Raw genomic sequence first — 18,486 nt, 5'->3', positions numbered from 1 at the left:
GCCGTTCCCTTGAACTTTAAATCATAAAAATTGACTGGTCATCTAATATATCACTATATATTGAATTTTCAAGAGTCTACGCTAATTTTAAATGCCTGTACAAAAATTCCGGAAAATTATTGAGAGCATTTTGTACATAAAACAATTAAAGATATTTGAATCCTTCATGGACACAAATCACATACACAATGTCTAATATATATACAGAATCTGAGACATCTACTCACACATTAAAACGCAAAAAGCACATTTCAAATTGTCTTAGTTATTCTTTGTTTCTTTATTTCAGCTTGTTTCACACATTGTATTTAACAATTGGCTGTTGATGTTCTTTTTTTACAATGCATCATACATATTCCAAATTCGTCTTTCCAAGAACCTCAAATTTGGATTTTCCTTCTGACGACTATTTTTTCGTGTACTTATAGTATTTTACTTTTCAAGATTAATGGCTATAGGCGCCTCCTGTTTAATGATAATCATATTTTTACTTGATAGATGGACTAACACTTAACTCACCTATAGCCTTACCTATCCATATATCTGATGATCTTTAAATAATTCTTAAAATAATATAAAATTTACCTCGACCCAATATCTTCCCAATGAATGTATAATGCTTTATATGCAATATGGCTATTCCCCTGATGTATTACACATATTATACATATTACATCAAACCTCCATCATATAATAAAAGTATAACTTATACTCACAGCCTCATAATACACAATTATAATAGATAAAAGGTTCTTATACACAATTTGAACCAAACGTAACAAACTGGCTGCTCGGCTTTGCTCGGAACATGACGCCAGCTGCCGGCTTTCGCCCAGCTTCGCCGATTATCAAAGCGTAACAACGCTAATCAAGGTAAATACTTCTCCTGAAGGCTAGCTATGCTTTGAATTTTTGGAAGCGTAAAACTTAGTCATCTTTATATATTAAATTCAAACAGGGAAATAAAACCTCCTAGTTTAAATAGAAATAACTGATAGGGTAAATGAAAACTTACTACCGTTTTTAAACTCAGCTGGTGTTGGTTATATGCCGGGTATGTACAACTAGTATATATATATATATATATATATATATATATATATATATATATATATATATATATATATATATATATATATATATATATATATATGGAGGGGTGCGAGTTTATGCAGATGGATAGCATTTGTATGGAATGGAAAAATATGATCGTTCAAATTGAATTTTTATCTGTTCATACGTTCTCTTGATTTGTAATTGAAACTATATTCATCTTTAAAATGATATGTTTTGGATTATCATGAGGGCATACATCAAACCTATTGTTCACATACCAGTCACATGACACATCATATAATCAAGAACTTACATTAAACCCTTTCTCTTATATGTTATTATAAATCTTACCTTGTTCTATTTGTTATTTCATAATTATTTTATTGTTGCGACACTGTGTTGCGGGTGACCTTTCTCCGGTGTATGATAGCAATGTTGACCCCTGCCGCGACTCGTTATTCCACGTGGCTTGAATAAATGAGTGAGGAGCGCCAATTCGTCTTAGTTTACTCTCGAAGGTGTGATGTTGCAACTATTCTCATCTTATTTCCTTTCAACCGGATATATGAACGCCACGTGTCACAGCGGCCCGTCAAGAGTCACTTATAATTACGTTTTGAGTTGAGATGAAATCCCTGCTATTAATTCTTAATTTCTAGACGAGCTAATATGGCAGGATCTGTTTGCATGGGAAATAGCTATAATCACACTTTCGGTTGCAAAATGGAAAACAAAAATCAAATCAAAACTGACTAGTCCTTAAACGACGGAATCAACCTACTATGTGTAAAATATTGGTTTGTCGCAACAATAAAATAATTATGAAATAACAAATAGAACAATATTGAAACACAAACGATCAATCTATTGAAACCTGTAAGCTAAATCAAACAGTGTAAAATATAACAGAATGTTTTGTATAGTTATAATTTTTTGTTTTTTTCATTTTTATAATAATTTTAGTGTCTATGAAAATAGAAAATAAAGTTACGAATGTTTTATAAGTATTACTAGCCCTTCCAATTATGTGTCGAATCATCATTAGGTGACAAAACAGAAATAGTATTAATCTTAACTAATATTTCTTTTACTTGTACGATGGCTGTAGATGAAGATTAACGCATACAATTTTAAATGTTTATAGACTAGCAGTACCCGCCCGGCTACGCGTTGCCGTGGCTGAGTATGGTTGACGCGAGCATTATATTGATTTGTATCGCATAGACATGTGCACATACAAACACAGACACAGACCCACACACATACACACACACACACACACATACACGTTCTCACACATTGACGCACACACACACATAAGCAAATACGGACCTACACACACACACGTTAATACGCGCAGACACGCGCAAAAACGCACACATAATGCAAATAGGCAGGAATAGACAGTTTATAGGTTTTAAAATCACACTTAAGGAGATTTTGAAGTATATAAACTGTTAATTTCGGGTTATGATGAAATGGAAGAGTCAAGCAATATAGTTCACAGTATAAGGTTTCGACAAAATATAATTCTTAGCTATATTATTCGCTTAATCAATTTTATTTTTTATTAAGAATAAAAAGAAATAATATTAGTCAATCTATTAAAAAAGAAAGATTTGTCTAGCTAAAAAAAGATGTACTGATGACTTATGATCATCTACCAATGTGTTAGAAAGCAGTATTTAATAACAACATGCACGATCAATGTTAATACAAAACGTTTCGCACGGTAGCGCAACTGTTCAAGGACAATTAATGTCTACTGTATATTTAATGTAAAAAATAAAATTATTCTTGACTTATAGACATGTCTCAAAGTGTCCCAATTCGTTATTATTTTTGTAGATGGTTTATTTTATTTAAACAAATGCCTCCTGTAGAAGGAGACGTCATATTTGAAAATTTCTGGCACGTTCGTTTCTGTAATAAGATTTAGATTCTGGAATAAAAGAATTGTCATATCTCAGCGAATGAGATTTGGCGGAATGTGAGAAGAAAGAATTTATTATTTTTGAACTGAAAAATGAAAAGGTCATAGTATGCCTATGCATATTTGATTCAGTTAATAAGGGTGAAATCCCCTATCTGTCGAAAGTGCAAAAATACTAACGGTGATGCGTGGTGGCAGTAGGAGAACTTGTTATTAAGAAGGAAAAATAGGTACTACCTCCCTTAAAGGTAGTTGCGATAGTGATGATATTGCTTCTTGGATGGGTTTTATTAACACGACTAAATGTTCATAAAAAGACGTTCTAAAGTTACATAAGAGAGTGACTAATATTGTAGACTTAATAAATTCGTATATGGAATATGTTTTTTTCAAATCAACGCTACGTTAGTCCAAAGAATAATTTCTGTAAAATCTTTTTCATTAGCAGGAACAACAAAAAAGTCAATAATTTGTACGAACGTTTCGGAAACGATGTTTTTATTGTGATAGACATTAAGCCACGGACAATAATTTTGACATATAGTTTTTTTTTTAAAAAGTCTCCTCATCAGCAAAAGTATTGGGTGGGTTTTTTTATATGTAAAAGACACCATAAATAAACCTAGCAATTTTTTAAGTAAAGCAGATGTATCTTTTAATTGTTTGCCTTTTGAAAACCGTAATTATCGTCAAAGCATTCATTTGGATCTTGATTTTAGCTTATAAATGTACGAAATTTCTGTAAGGTCTGACGAGGCTGCTGGATCATAAACATGATCCAATATCTGAAACATATGTAACCAAACTAATAAAACGGTAATAAAAAAATAAAGCACATATTTGCTCTGCGATAGTATTGACCACTCTCTTCAGGTTTTTACTAATTACCAGTTTTACTATATATATATATATATATATATATATATATATATATATATATATATATATATGTGTGTGTGTGTGTGTGTGTGTGTGTGTGTCTGTGTCTGTGTGTGTGTTTGTGTTTGTGCGTGTACTTGTAGACTGTCTGGCGTTGGCGTGTCGTAAAATACTTAAAAATATTATATTTTAATTCATACAGAAACCGAGACATATGTATGCGAGTATTATCTTTTTTTCTAAAAAGTTCACTTCTTGTAAAAACAAAACAAACAAAAAATGAGATCGAAACCAAAACCTAAAGTCAGTGCGTCAAGTATGATAAACATTAGGCCAGCTTGATACGTTTTTCAAAAGTGTTTTCAAACCTACTTATTATGTGAAAAATCCACGCATGCAAATTCGTGAAACAGTTGAGAAACAGATAAAAATCCGGTGTCAAATTTGCAGATCTTAGATGTGTATATAGGTTGAGAATTAGCCTCACATGCATACTTTTTCTCACTTATCTATATAACTATAAAAATGAGAATATGTGTGAGCTGACATATATATATATATATATATATATATATATATATATATATATATATATATATATATATATATATATACTAGTGATGGGGCGATTATAATATTTTTCTATTCCGATACAATTACCAATTCCAATTCTGATTATTTATAAGTCTCTAAATATTGAACTATAGAGTTGTTATTTTCCCGATTGTCTGTACCCCCTCCCCCCAAAGTAACACTAGTTAAATATGCAGATATTTTCCTAAACGTAAAATTACACTTGTGAAGGATGATCTAGAAATTTATGCTTTACTGGTATTTTAAAATGAACAAATATGTATTATTTTATTATTTTACCAATAAAGGAACATTTTGCTTTAAACAAAATCAAATAAAAAAAGACAAACAAAAGAATCAATTTGGCATCGGAAAATAGGCACCAATTTTTTCGATTCCGATACCCCTAAACTTGTAGATTTTTCCGGTCCCCTATTCCAATTCCGATTAATCGTCTCTACGCTAATATCTACTCCAGGAATGTTAGATTTACATACTTAAAATTTGGTATATAGAAAATTCAGATACGTGGAAAACTATTCCATTCGTTTTTATACGGAGAAAAGGGCATCGGATTTTATCTGTTTGCTAACTGTTTCACGAATGCTCATACATGAATAGACGGTCACGTCACAACATTACCGATTACTTATGTTCAGAATAAGTAATTCGAAGACACGATTAAAAGTTAGTGTCACACTAGCTTAATGTTTATCGAACTTGCATCACTGGCTTTAGGTTTTAATTTCGATCTTAACTCGAGTATTTTTTCTTACTTTTACTTCTAAGAAGCGAATTTTCCTTTTTTTAAAAAAGATCAAAATGCTATCGTCTTACGAGAATGGCGAAAGACGCCTAGGGTCCAAAAGAATATATATATATATATATATATATATATATATATATATATATATATATATATATATATATATATATATATAATTATTTTTTTACTATAATAATTAAATACCTACAGACACTAGTGTTTCATCCTTTCGGGATTCTTCAGTGCAGGGTGTCACGATTACTACAAGTCGAACGATTCGAACCCCCGCGACACGAGACATTTCTGGCTCGATATATATATATATATATATATATATATATATATATATATATATATATATATATATATATATATATATATAAATTCTTTTGGACCCTAGGCGTCTTTCGCCATTCTCTTATAATTTACCCATTGGATTGGATAATTTTCGCCATTCTCGTATAATTTACCCATTGGATTGAAATTTTAAATTCGACCGTTTTGGATTTTACCATTTTTGGATTTTTACCCTTCACCGAACTGTCCATTCATGTGAAATCTTTTTTATTATTTTTCTTTTGTCTCCTGTTCCCCTTACCTCACCCTTTTTTTAACCAAGTAAGATCTGTGACTTACTTGTAGTTTCATTAAATACTTTTATATGCAAAATCTGATCCTGCATTTTGCTAATTCCTGCCCTTTGATGAGAAGGAGAGTATTTCTTCGAAACTCCGCGGATTAAGGACTATCCACTTATCTTGTGTTTCCTTTTTTAAAATTAAATATGTTTTTAACTCTTTTTCAAGATGTCTTTTAAGATGTTTTATTAATCATTTGTTCATATTATAAGCTCTATTTCATTTTCGGTTTTATTGAGCTTTTACATCTGGCTGAGTTTATTTTACTTGTAAATATTAACTCTTTAATATTTATAATATATTTTAAGTTTACCATTTTGATTACCTTGGTAAACTTATTGTAATTTATATATATATATATATATATATATATATATATATATATATATATATATATATGCGTAAGTGTGTAAAAGGTTTACTGATTTTTCCCTACAATATAGAAAAATGTTTATTTATCAGTAAAACTTTTGATTGACATTAATGGAAATGTTTGATTCTAGTGCCTTCAAAACAGAAGCTACCCCCTCCCTCCTTTTCGCTGGTCGCATGCATTGTCGGGAACGAGTGGGGATTAATCTCTTTTCTTTACTTTAGCATTTCCTTTGATTTCCACAGAATAGAAACTGCCACAAAAGATCCCATCGGAACGAATAGCCATCGAATTAGTCTTACATCCATTAGTACGAGAAGGACATTCATTCCTTGTTCATACATACAGAAAAGAAAACCAAACAAACAAAATCTCATCACTTGTCACTGTCATCCCCAGTGTGATACCAATCTTGGGTGCTCCGTTGTACAGGTGCGCAGGTCCACGCGTTACGGGTCGGCAAAGTGATTGTGTAGGAAAGCGTTAAACAATACTAAGGTATGTGTAGGGTTGTGATGGCGAGAGGGTCAACACGCGCCAATCATATAGCTGGACACGACCCAAATAATAGAAGCTGTAAAGAAATGTATATATTACACACGTGGAAGATTGAACAATTGAAGAAGATTCTCGTCTCTTTCAGTCGAAGCATTGTTTTGGATAGAATAAAAATAAATGTGGTTGGATAGCAAAAAGACATATTGGTAATACATGCATACGTAAAGGCATTTGTGGCATCATATGAGAGATAAAATATTGCCATCGGTATTCTGCTGTAAAATACTAAATTTCTGTTTCATATGAGAAGGATGTTGTTGCTTGCTTGAAACATTTTGATACATAGTGTGAAAGGAGTAGTTTTTGACGGCTATATCAATGCGGATCGGAGGAAACACCGTGGGCACGAGTTAGTATATAAAAAATGACAATATTATTAGAATTTTCTAATAGTTTTGAATTATACTAGTTCATCCATTAGTCCTTAAAGGGTAAGATGAAAACTTTTCAAAATAAAAAGTGATTTTGGGATCAGATTGTCTTTTATTGTCTTTAGAAAACATTTTTCAGGTGATGAGTGAAAATATGAAACTCATGAAGCCTCCAGACGATTAAAATTAAGGAGGTCCTACTGAAAACACTACTAAAACCAAATTTTTACGATACACCGCCTTGAAGAGAAAATATTTTTTTAGGCGTGAAATAATATGATTATAATTATATGTTGTATATTTATATTTAAATCAAATTCTTTTAACTCAACAGGGTTAACTTACATTTATTTGTAAGGAAACCACATTAAAATAAGTTAAAACAAAAATATTGTTGACCTGGTGTTTGTTTGAATATTAGCAGTGACTTTTATTATAGAACTTAAGACAATATGGCTATGTCATAGGTAAGCAGGCGAATTTTTTGAAACCTGAAGCATAAACACAAACACCCTGTATATACATATAATTGAACACCATGCTATCTAAACATAGGCAGACGTACATACAAGCACTTGGACGCACATATATTAAGAAATATATAAACAAATCTAAAAAATATTATTGATTAAACATCGATTTTTTAATTTTAGATATCTATTAGAAAAGTTTAAAGCGCTTGTATCCAGTTATTTAGAAATAATACTCATCCAATTAAAAGATTTCTTTTATGATTCTAACTTTATTTTGCACTCGTAATGATCGCTATTGCAATCGCTTCGTCGATAAATTTTAAATATCCTTTACCGTGTACCATAGGCCTTTCGAACCCTCCTCAGAAATTTAAAAATACCTGGGTTCAAGGGGGACCCAAGAGAGATGAATGGTTACAGGCAATGAACAAGAAAACATGTGGTGTTCGGACTGCCGGGTGCAGAGACAGTTTTATTGGTGTATGAGGCCGCAGACGGACAGGTCTCATCGGCCAAAAACTTAAGGGGACACCCCGATTGCCTTGGGAGCAGCTTCAGTCATCACTAGTGAACTAGCACTCTAGTGAGAGGACCACTATCGACTCGGTCAGGGGCATTAAGACTCGAGCAGCGAGTGAGTGAAGCAGTTGCAGAACAAATTTCAGGTTTTACCATTAAAGTCTTTCCGGAAAGCTCGGCGTGAGAAAGTGGGGCCATCCAAGCTCTATTAGCAGATATGTTTTGAGAGGCGTTGGTAGACCGGATTTGAGGGCAGATTTCCTTAAGGGCAGTCAGCTAAAATTCCAAGAGGTCCTAGATTTAGTCCAGGTCAGCGATCAGGTACGGAACAGAATTTGAGGGTCCCCGTCGCAAGAGAATGTTATGCAGGATCGCCAATCTGCCCAACAACGAGCAAGAACCAGAAGAGGACTGAGACAGGGAAGGGCCTTGGACATCCGATATCGATCCTGTCAGCCCGTCCCCGGACGGACGTGAGTGTTTGTTTTACTTGCCCGTACGAAGGGCATAGGGCAAGAAATTGTCTGATCAAATGGGGAACGCCATCATCGACGCTAGGTTCGATTTGGCAAAAGTGTCGAGATTTGAAATGATACGTGTTATCGAGCGATGCGAAGCTGGGGTCTAAAAGAGTAAACGACAGGGTCCCTGATCACGACCGAAGAACGAAGACTTGTAACCTGGGACCAATCTCTCAGAAAACTGAGACCGACATGCTCAAGAAGGAAGTAAAAGGTCGGATGGCCCGAATCAAACCCAGTCCTCGCACGGAGAGATTGCGAGAAGATGGCTTATATTACCTACCCCCGCCATATTAGGAACCTGTGATTTTTGGAAAATCTACAACAGCGTAATAAATAATGGGCAGTCAACGATTCCCCCACTTTCAAACAATCATGAGGTTGGTTGCACGGCAACCGACAAGGAAAATCTGCTTGCTAGTCGGTTTGACTCAAACTCCACACTGGAGCCGGCACACCACTCTCTCCCCGACTTTCTTTTGCGGACAGACACCACACGAGATGATTTAAAAATAACTCCTTCTCAGATGCATGGTATCATAAAAAACCTAGACACCTCAAAAGCATGTGAACCAGATCTCATCCCGGCTGTGCTAATAAAAAAAAAATGCTCTACTGAGATTGCTCCAGTTCTCTCCAAACTTTACAATAAATGCCTTAGCGAATCTTGCTTTCCCGACTGCTGGAAAACCGCTTCTGTGGTACAAATCTTCAAGAACTCTGGTGAAAGAACTGACCCACTAAACTATCGCCCAATTAGTCTCCTCCCACTTTTCGCCAAAATATTTGAGTTCTTAGTTAATCAAGCCCTAGTCCAACACCTAACAGCTGCTAAACTCCTGACCGAAAAACAATATGGATTAAAGAAAGTACTTCCTTTAAACTCCTCGACCTAATGTTTACAAGAACATGAACTGGAATATATACATTGAGAGCATTGCCAAGGCTGCTGCAAAGAAAGTGGGCTCTCTCTACCGTGTCAGAAAATTACTTACGCCTGAAAATATCCTCCATGTGTGGAGTATTGTTGTCACATTTGGACTGGTGCATCTGCTGCTTGTCTCCCACTCCTGGACAGGGTTCAAAAGAGAGTCACCAACCTGATAGGTCCTGAACTGTTATCTTAGCTTCAGCCTCTGTCCCATCGATGAAATTTTGCATCCCTCTGCCTGTTCTACAAATACTTTAATGGTGGCTGCTCTGACGAACTACAGGAACTTTTACCCCCCTCGACGTGACTACCCCCGACTTACCCGACAAGCAACTAAGTCCACCCCCTTTACAGTAGAGATCCCTAGGTTTAAGAAAGTCTTTTACTCCAATAGGAACTGCAAGCCTTTGGAACTCCCTTCCGGAATACTGCTTTCTTAACTGTACTGATATGCAGAATTTCAAGTGTAATGTGAACAGACATCTTTCCAAGCATCTCCCTTTATAATGCCCCCGCAAATTGTCCCCGATAGTATCCCCCTACTTCAAAGTGGCACTTGCCTTGTTTGGAGTGAACATTGAAAAAAAAAAAAAAAAAACATTAGCTGTGTTTTCACCTCTCTGGATACACCGAAACGAGGTTTGACACCAGTTACTGGATAGAGATGGAATTTATAGCCTTCAATATAATTAGGTATATATTTATATTCGTAAGCCGACAGGAGGTTGAGAAATGTCAGAGCAGTGTTCTGGAGATGTATCGATCGAAAAGATCAATGGTTTGTAATGAAGCCACGTGTGTGCTGGGGTGGTACCAGTAAATGAAATTTTAAAAGGAAGAAATGGATAAGGTAAATTTGGGAGACTTGCAGATCAGGTAAGAAGGCCAGGATGTTAATGGGGCAAAAGTCCTCTTCCCTGAGATAATAGTGGTATGAGGTCTAGTGAGCATGATATTGTTCTAATTGCGATGTTGGTAGCGGCAGTGTGGTAAGGACGAGTGAACAGGAATGGCATTAAGCAACGCCTCAACGCTGGCAAGGCCGGCGGCGAAGGTAGCCCTCTTCAGACGTTACTTGAAGCCTAGATGACCCCAACCAAAGCAGGTGCTGAATCTGATGCACCCCAAGAAAAAGAAAGTACGTTGTACTTTCCAGATTCTGAAGAAGAAAAGATGAAGCAAATGAAATTGACTGTGCATATTTTTTCTCTTGTTTGTCTTTTCCAGGAAAAAATTGAAATAAACTTTGAACGCTGGAATAATTAACGTCTGTTTATCCAGAAAATGCAATAGCATAGGGAACGATCGTTTTAAGGAAAAAGGAAACACTTTTCTTTTGTAGTTGTTTTATTTTAGGAAAAAAGAATATTTGATGAACTTAATTCAAATAAGCCTTTAACCACGAACAAGACCAGACAGTAGTCCACGAGGAAGATAATGTGAAAAAACTAAGTAGAAAGGCGAGCGGCCGTCCTTTATTAAAATTGAACTTTTGCTTTTAACAATCAACTAGACGATAATACATATATAATCCTTTCTTGCATAGACATATAAAGACCTTTTGCATTATTAGTGCATGTTACATGAATTTAAATTCGTTTACAGGTGAAATGATAGTCGAAGACATAGCCTGTACAAACATGACATTATTAAGCGATACTGTATCGATGACCGTTGGTTATTATTGACTGGGGAGCAACCAGTCTGGTCACAGCGAGTCGGTGATATAGGGAGGCGTATTGATGGGTTTGACTAAACCATTTCCTTTGGAAGCTAGATGCGCTAAGGGAGGGAATGCGACTCAATTACCTATAGTGGTCGAATTTTACATTAATAACTGTTATATTAGAGATAAGTTAGAGCTTTTATTATGTAAACTATCCCGGGCAATTCTCGATTGCCTTGCTGACTCCATTTTTTTAATTGATGACACAACCCAAAAACAAGGGAAAATAGCTTCAGCTAGCGGATTTCAGATTGATACTAACATATTAATACTAACATTGTCCTGCTAATAAAACAATGTAACGAGAATAGTAGTGAAAGGTTGTTTAGACAACGATCGAGAGCAGTACCTGACCCTGAGGTCAATTTTTGAAGGACTTCTCGGTGTGAGAACATCTCAAAGAAAAATTACCTCGAGAAGCGATTATGTACGGTTAGCACTGGGACCATCAGAATAGACAGGAGATATAACGTAACAATTGCCGATTGAATAAACTTGGGAGCTAGAAACAAATTACCGCTTTGACGCTATCGCTTACAGAAGCTCCTCTTATCCCGTATAAACGAGTTGATGCTGATAACATTAAAAAAGAAAGAAATAAAAAACTCATTTATTTGTGACTATTGATTATTACACCACTATCGAGACTTACGATACATGTAAAGGGTATCTATTCGAATGGACTATTGTTGTCCCGATTTGAAACGCCTATGCATATATTAATACCTTTTGCACCCTTGTGTTATAATGGACTTTGTAATTATTGACCTGTAAATATAATCCTGCGGTTGTAGAAACTTATCAATGGCTTCAGTGATATATATATATATATATACACTTGTGCCCGATATTATTCATACCCCTCGGATCTTTGAGATTTCTATAAGAATATTGCTCAAACCAGAAGGTAGACAATATTAAAGGGATTTCAAACAATAAATCAAGCATAAGCATTTAATTTAAACGCAACAAATAAATAAATTATGCAAGTTTGAAACATTATACAAAGAAAAACAATAATGGCACTAGTTCAAAATTATTCATACCTCTCTTACTAATAGTCAATAGCATGCCCTTTATTCTTAATAACTGCCTGTAACCGTTTTGGATATTTATCAACAAGGTTTTTACAAGCATCAACACTGATTTTTGACCATTCTTCAATGCAGTAGTTCTCCAAATCCCTCAAATTTCTAGGTTTCCGCTTTTTAACCTCAGTTTTCAATATGTGCCAGAGGGTTTCGATAGGGTTCAGGTCGGGACTCTGGCTAGGCCATTCCAAAACATTAATTTGATTATCCTCAAACCATTTCTTGACTATTTTGGCAGTATGTTTTGGGTCATTATCCTGTTGAAGGACCCAGTTTTGGTCCTAAATGGAGCTTCTCCGCATCCTGTCTAATGTTTTTCTGGAGTATCTCCAAATATTGCTCCTTCTTCATGGTTCCATCTATCTTGACCAAACTACCTGGACCACTAGCCGAAAAGGAGCCCCAAAACATTAGGCTACACCCACCATGTTTCACCGTGGGTATGGTGTTCTTTGGGTTGTAAACTTCTCCTTTCTTCCTCCAAACGTAAGAAGCATCCATATGGCCAAATAATTCAATTTTTGTTTCGTCAGTCCACAAAATACTTGAGAAAATGGACTCTGGAGAATTCACATGGGTCCTAGCAAACTTTAGACGTGCTGCAAGGTGTTTTCCGGTGTGCAATGGAGTCCTTCTTGGTCTTCTTCCTTTCAGACCATTTTCATGCAGAGTCCTTTGCAATGTTTGCCTTGATATTTTTATGCCAGAAGACTCCAGATTTTCTAAAATTTCCTTAGTAGTGGTGGTTGGATTTGCATTAACACTTCTTACAATATTCCTGGTGGCTCTAGCAGACAGTTTCCTTTTTCTTCCTCTACCAATCAAGTTGTTTGTTGTGTGGTGGCTCTGGGATTTTTTGATGATGCTCTGTACTGTTTCTGTAGGGACCTCAAATTTCTTGGAAATTGACTTGTAACCTAAACCATCCTTATGTGAATTCACAATTTTTGTCCTAAGATCATTACTAAGCTCTTTTTTCTTCCCCATTCTAATAATTTTTATTCTTTTATTGGTTTTCAGTTGATATCATTTTAATTTCTGAAAAATGCAAAAAACGAAATGAAATTAATCAAAGGTTGTATAAAAGCATTCAAAATAAGAATCAAACAGGAAACAAAAAGTCAGAAACTCGATTAATACTGAAAAAATAAGGGGGTATGATTATTTTTGAACATTGCAGATTTTATAAATAGCTGTATATTTCTTTTATTACCAGTATCCCGAGATTTTAAAATGACGAAAATGATCAGAAGAGGTTTATTAAGAATATGTATCAATATGGACGTAAACAATAAATTCTTACAAAGTTACACCTAATAAACTCAATTTTCAAGGGGGGGGGTATGAATAATATCGGGCACAAGTGTATATATATATATATATATTAATATCTGTACACGGTAATGTGCCTTCAGTTGCAGGAACTAACTCTAAGTTCGAACTACCGTATACGGAAATTAACCTAATAACAACGTGGGGTTTGTGCCATAGTCTTGGACTCAAGAAGGTCAATTCTATCACTCGTGGACTCCTAGGAAAAGAGTGTGAAATAAACTGAAGCGACCAACTTACCCTATGTAGACGATCAATGCCGCGTTGTGAGTTGTTCTGGGTGACCAGAATAACTGTTGAACTCTTTTGGGCGTCCCGTGATCAGAATAGCTTAACCGAACTCATATACTGGCGTACATCCCCTCGTAGGTTGACGTTGGCTTATACTAATCCTGACGGTGTGTTAAACCTTAGCGTGGTCTTCGAAGTTTCCTAATAAATACGTCCTCAATATTAAAACATATATGTCTATATTGATATCTGAATTCCATCATCACTTATTTCAACGTCAAAGTATGAGACAATATCACCTATTTCACGCAACGACCAAACTTTAAAAATATAAACTAAAAGAAGAAAGAATAAGTGAGATAAGGAGCAAGATGTTTGTTTACATTTCATTTAGATGTCTACATGTTTATTTAGTCGGGAAAACAGGAAGTGGCGTGAAAATTCAAACGGAAATTAGTCTGCAAAAAGAAAGTATCAGAGTAGAACATTTATCGTCATCTAAGGACTGCAACAATGAAGTGGAGAACTTCTGTTGCCAACCCAATGAGTCAAAACTTTTATATATACGTGCAAAAAGTTAGATTATATTTCATGGGTGGACTTGTAAAATAAGAATGTGGTTAAAACAATGTGAAGATGGGACAAGAGTTTGTTTATCAGTGCGAGCCTTATTCAGTCATTAAATAACAAGGTAATATCAATTTTTCTTAATATGCGATTTGATTATCCGCTAGTACATTAAAAAAAGCAATATATGGGATTTAAAAAAGTGAAGCAATCAAATTGCTGAATAAGATGACATAATAAATTCGCATTTGTTCGAGTGACGGAAAATAAAAAGATTCTAATATAAATATCAAGTGATTGGATTTTGATTTTCTTTGGCATGATTGCAATGTAAACTGATGAAGACGTTTCGTATGCGTTTTTTTTATATTTGCTTATTATGAAAATGTATTTTTTTAGAACAAATAACAATAATCGTCTACTTACAAAATAGTGTTGAAATCAAAACTGACACATTGTTTGATATGCTATTCAGATAAAGTTATATATATATATATATATATATATATATATATATATATATATAGTGCCGGCAAAAAGAAAATCCGCACTTATAATTTTTTCAAAAACTGCAAATTTAAGCTAAATTTAATGTAACTGTTTAAACAACCTATACCTCATTTGATTCGCCTTTTATTCCTCTATGATTTTACCTGTTCATATTTGACTTTTAATTGAAATGTTTTATTGTTCACGTCAATTTAAAAAAATAAATTCAAATTGAGGAGGCAAAAAGAAAGTCCACAGCAACAAATTCGCTTATAACCAGCTTAAGTTATCGCCCCTAAATCAGTTTAAAATATTCACCAACAGGCGGCAAAGCATCTCTAATCGTAATTGTTGTTGTTTCAGGTTATAAAACGTAACGTTTAGTCAATATGCCACGACTTTCTCTTAGTGATGACCAGGAGCTCATTAATCTCCACCTTTTCTGGTTATCCAATCGAGAAATCGGCCGCAGATTGAAATGTGATGAGAAAACGGTACCAAAGACTGTGCTAAAGCACAAAAAAACGGCAGTGTTCGTGATGCCCCTAAATCTGGTTGTACTAGAGTAACTTCTAACAGGGAAGACAATGCTATCAAGATCCGCAGTATAAGAAACAGATTTGAAACGGCTCCCCAAATCCAACAACAGGACAATTTTGTTAAAAAGTGCTCTCTTTCTACTGTCGAGAACAGATTAAAGGAATTTAATTTCCGGTGATATGTTGCAAGACGCAAGCCAATGATTTCTGTAAAGAACAGAACGCACCGTTTGAACTTCGTAGGATGCAATGAAGATCACGACTCTTCATACTGGTCAAAAGTGCTTTTAAGCGACGAAAGCAAGTTCAATAGGCTAGTCAGTGATGGTAGGCAGAATGTCCGTCGGGGGAAAGATGAAGAATTTAACCCTAAGGGCTCAGTTTCAACGCGGCAATGTGGTGGATGTTCAGTTTTGGTTGGAGGCACGTGAACACTAGAATATTTCAATAAATGTCAAATATGAACAGGAAAAAATTATAGAAGAATGAAAAACAAATCAAACGAGGTATTTGTTATTTAAACAGTTATATTAAATTTAGCTTAAATTTGCAGTTTTGGAAAAAAATTACAAGTGTGGACATTATTTTTGTCGCATGTGTATATATATATTTGTATATATATATACATATATATATAGCAAAAATGATTATTAGTAAAAACCTGAAGAGAGTGCTCAATACTATTGCAGAGCAAATATATGTATATATTTCTTTATAACGTTTTAACTGCTTAGTTACACATGTTTGTATTACCGAATCGTATCAATAATTCGACAATGTCGTCAGACTTTACAGAAATAATCATTATGACCTAATAATTATTTCTGTAAAGTCTGACAAAATTGTAGGATCGTTTATACAATTCGGCAATTGGAACATGTGTAACTAAGCAGATAAAACGGTAATAAATAATATATATATATATATATATACAGGGTGTCCATAAAGTTCGTGTGCACTTTCAAAAATTTATAACTTTATTTATATTTCCGATAGAAATAATCTGTAAAAAATGTTATAAAGTTTCATGTATTTAGTTTTAAGTATAGTTATTGAATAATTTTTCACCACAAAATTCGTAACAATTTCTAGATAAATAAAAAATAAGTAAAAAATATTTTCTTTTGTTTTTCAGAATCAATTTGATCCCATGGCTTCAATTGAGGAAAAAGTAAACTGCGTCCTTTGGTTGGCTGAATTGAAATCTACTATTGCTGTACAAAGAAAGTTTAGAATTGAATACAATAAAAAAAGCGCCTCATAGGAATTGCTAAATGTTGTTAAATTGATGAAAAAATTTAGAGAGACGGGCTCTGTCCATGATAAACCACGGTCTGGAAGGCCATGTGTCAGTGACAAAAGTGTTGATTCCATAGAAGAATCCTTTACTGCACGTCCAAGAAAGTCTATAAGACGGGCATCATTGGAGCTCGGGCTGTCAAAGTCTACTGTGCATAAGATTCTGCGGGCAAAACTTCATATGAAAGTTTACACCGCAAAATGTAATAACTAGAATAACTAATGTGATTTCAGGCATTACTATAAATCATTTGGCAAATGTTTTTCGTGAACTGCAAAATCGTATTACCCTTTGTATTTCTAATGATGGTGAGCATGTGGAAAGTTAAATAAAATTTCAATAAACGCTTAAAAATATAGATTTACTTCTTTCAAATTCATTTTACAGATTATTTCTATCGCAAATGCAAATAAAGTTATAATTTTTTTAAGTGCACACGAACTTTATGGACACCCTGTATTATATATATATATATATATATATATATATATATATATATATATATATATATATATATATATATATATGTGTGTGCAGTTTTTGATGGAAACAGGTATATACTTCTAATGTATATATTCTTCAATAAAAATGTTTTTTAGTTGTCAGATTGCTTAAAGCTATATAAAATAAATTGCACTTTCATGGCATGTATTTAATTTATAATCAATTCTAATATCAAATGTATATTTATACAACATTCATGTTTAAGTTTATTGGTTTGATAGTACGGCTTACGCGCATTTTGTTGAATGGAAAAAGATTGGTCTTTTTCTCCATGAGACTTTATGATTCTTCGGATGAACCACATCTCCACTGCTTTAAGTCGCTGTCCTGTGTCCTGGATTAGAGTCCAGCAAGTTTTCTTAGATTGTCCAATTCTCTTCCTGATTTAGGTGCCACACTTGCCATCGGGGGAGGGGGAGATAGTACGACCAACATATTTGAAGGTGTTTACTTGTCTGATTCTGTTTTCCTTACAAGTTATGTTGCATTGAAGTACATTGTATAACAGTTTTCGACGAAATCACCATACATCCCGTTTTCTCCGCATTGAGCTATAATTCTTTTTTTTTTTCGCCTTCATTTGTTAGTGTTAAAATCTTTTGCAGTTTTTCTTCAGGGTTGGCGATAAGGGCGATGTCATCTGCATATATCAGATTGTTGATGTTGTGGCCACTTGCACTAATTCCCTCATAAATCCCAATATTTTGTAGAATTATTTCACGATATACATTAAATATACCAGGTGCGAACACGCAGCCCAACCTCACACTCCTGCAAATTAGTCTATATCGACTGATGTTATTGTCTACACTAATGGCTGCTTCCTCTTCGTAATATATGTTTCTGAGGATTCAAAGAACTTTCTCGTCGATGTACAGCCCTGCCAGAATATAAAACAAATCATTGTCGTACTTTGTCTAACGCTTTTGAATAATCAATGAAGCAGAGGTACAAGTCTTTCTGGACTCTAATGGATCTTTCGATGGGAGTTTTAACGCGCATATAGCATTACTGGTATCTTTGTCTACAATAAATCCAAATTGCCTTTCTGATATTTCTGTAAGTATTTTATTTCTCGTTCTCTTCAGTATTTTCGTAAAAAAACCTTGGTGACGT

This window comes from Euprymna scolopes, chromosome 25, assembly GCF_053919585.1.
Source record: "Euprymna scolopes isolate OS-2025 chromosome 25, ASM5391958v1, whole genome shotgun sequence".
NCBI lineage: Eukaryota > Metazoa > Mollusca > Cephalopoda > Sepiida > Sepiolidae > Euprymna > Euprymna scolopes.
This window is presented reverse-complemented; position numbering follows the sequence as displayed.